At 51.7% G+C, this 2594-nt stretch overlaps 1 long non-coding RNA gene across 1 annotated transcript; it reads left to right on the top strand.

Moving 5' to 3' along the window:
• Positions 1–1070: 1070 nt before the first annotated feature.
• On the top strand, positions 1071–2272 carry LOC120962099 (uncharacterized). Its single transcript, XR_005752921.3, has 2 exons — positions 1071–1315; positions 1632–2272. It is a non-coding gene; the product is annotated as an uncharacterized lncRNA (long non-coding RNA).
• The last annotated feature ends 322 nt before the right edge of the window (positions 2273–2594 follow it).

Genomic DNA, 2594 nt, shown 5'->3' with positions numbered 1-2594 from the left:
CATGGTATTAGAGCGGTTAGTCTCACGACATCGAACCTAGGTTCTTCCACCACTTCCGCAGCGCGTCGCCCCCGAGGAGATTAATCTTCTCTCCTCGGGGCCGCGGCACCCGATCGATCAAAAGATTGGATCGGTTTCTATAGCTTAGATATTAGATCAATTAGATTTCCAATTTTGAGATCATCCAGTAGATCGTTGCTTTTAGCCACAAAAAAAGATCCGACGACCCGCTAATCCGGTGACAAATTGCACAGATCGGTCTAACTTGATTCACCGCCAGTTAGGTGTATATTCCTGAACAAATTGGAGTGCAGGTCGACCGCGTCCTACGGACGCTACACGCGCAGGCCAAGAGGGTCGACGACCAACAACGGCCCGCTTGACTCCGAGCGACGCACCACTTCGTCGGACGAGCGCATCAACCCGACACCTCCCCGACGCGATCTACATCAACACCACAGGCGGTCAGCAACCAGCCGGGCGTACGAGTGCATCGACCGTTCGACACCGGGCGGGTCACATGGACTCGATCCGATCTGCGTCGACAAACAGCCGCCCCGGATGCCGGCCTCTACTTCGTCAACCCGCATCGGCTGCCCCTCCACATGAGCTCCGCCGTCATCCACAACGCGCCGCGGTCCGCACAGTGATGTGACCGTGACACGCACGCAACCGAGGTTATCACCACTGCTGGCGAACTGCGTGTGCCAAAACGCGTTCGCGGTGTCCTCAGGCAAGGGCAGGCCCGGAGGCGAGGCCGCAGTCATGAACCACGCTGGCTCGACGTCTCGGCAAGGCCAGCAGAGGCATCTAGGGGTGGTTTGGTAGCATGCGTGGAGAGTCTATATGCCCAAAAAATTCTCTATCCGACCCACTTTTCTTTGTTTGGTAGACTCTATGGGCTCCCTTGGGCATAGTCGAACCGATGCATAAAAGGGCCTTAGCATAGCCGAGTCCAAGCACCGCACACAGGCCTGCCGAACGACCACCCGGCCCACCGAGGTTATCAAGAGGCTGAGACCGCGCAGGAGAAAAATCTCCCCCGACCCACTTTCCTCGAACGACCACCCGGCCCCCTCCCCTCGCGCGACCCCCTCCCCCCTCCCTTCGCGCGACCCCATCCTAACCTAGCCGCCAGCGCCCGCCTGCCGCCGGTCCACTCCTTCATCAATCCCCCGCCGCCGTGCTGAAGGTTTCTACCTCGCCACTGCCCCGCCCCTGCGCCTGCCGGTCCTCCACTCGTCGCCGGCCCGCCCCTGCTCCTGGCCGGCCTCAACTCGCCGCCGCCGCCGGAGTGGATCCTCACACGGGAGAGGTAGCAGATCCGACCCTTCATTCCCTCCCCCCGCCTTCCTCCTCTCCTCCTTCCCCTACCCCTGCCTCGGCTCCCGAACTTGAACATGGAAGAGCCCTTGTTGCAGTACAGAGAAACAAAGCCGAGTATGGTTAATTGTAATATGCTAATTTGATTGTATTTACTGTCTATCTTCTGTAGAGAGATCCTACTATGGTTAAGACAAAATTTTATGCATGAAGGAATTTATTGAACTATTTATCTTCTGTTCATTGCTTGTCATGCTGAAAAAATTATAGTGTGCTAAGTTTCCTGTTATTTGTTTGTATTGTCATAGATGGATGAATTGGCAAGAAAAAGAAGGCAACTAAGGGCGCGTTTGGTTCATTAGCTAGCCTTGCTTAGCTGGGGTAGATTTTCCTAGCTGGTGTGAGCAAGAGCTCGTAAGAGCAAACCTGGCTGTTTGGTTGCAATGAGCTGTACACCGGATAGCAGCACCTGAAGACAATTCGAATAGAAGAGGTGCATCGTGGACCATGACTCATGGATGAGGGAGTTATGTTACGGGTGTACAGAGAAGTGGGGTTGCTGTTTTTGTGCCTGTTGGCTTGCCCGCACGAGCGAGCCGAATTGGCTCTCCTCCATGAGCAAGGTTTTGACAGCGGTTACAGGCTTAATTGCCATCAAAAGCTAGATTTTTCTGTCCATACCAAACACCTGACCTTGCCTAGCGAGGCTAGTTTAGTTCTTGCCTCAGATCCAAACGCACCCTAATTGTGAGAGGAGCCGGTCTAGTGGCTGGATTGTATGCTTACATGATGGTCATGTTTAGAAGATCTAGGCAAGAAAAACCAAGGATAACCTTGGGCAGCATGGCCGATCGTGCCATATCTAGAGAGTCAAATTTGAGATACGTTTATCACTCTAGTGACATAAATTGTTCAAATCAACTCAGAATGAGAAAATCTCCATTTTTCCGTTTGTGTGCTATATTTAGAGAAAGAAATTTGTTGTTGGATAGCATCCATACTACTATCGAGGAAGAAGTTCTCATGTTTCTTTACATGGTTGGCCATAACCAAAGCTATAAGACACTACGACCTATCTTTAGAAGATCTATCGAAGTTATTAGTAGGTATTTTAAGGCAGTGCTTTATGCTGCTGGGGAGTTGAGAGATGAGATGATCCGGCCTCCCTCCAACCATTGCCATCATAAAATACGAGAAAGAACCCGCTTCAATCCATATTTCAAGGTAAATGTTTTATTCAAACAAAGACAATAATTGATGGGACTTATGAA

Source organism: Aegilops tauschii, chromosome 3 (genome assembly GCF_002575655.3).
Source record: "Aegilops tauschii subsp. strangulata cultivar AL8/78 chromosome 3, Aet v6.0, whole genome shotgun sequence".
NCBI classification, from domain to species: domain Eukaryota; kingdom Viridiplantae; phylum Streptophyta; class Magnoliopsida; order Poales; family Poaceae; genus Aegilops; species Aegilops tauschii.
The sequence above is the reverse complement of the archived record's forward strand: the minus strand, read 5'-3'. Positions and strand labels throughout refer to the sequence as shown.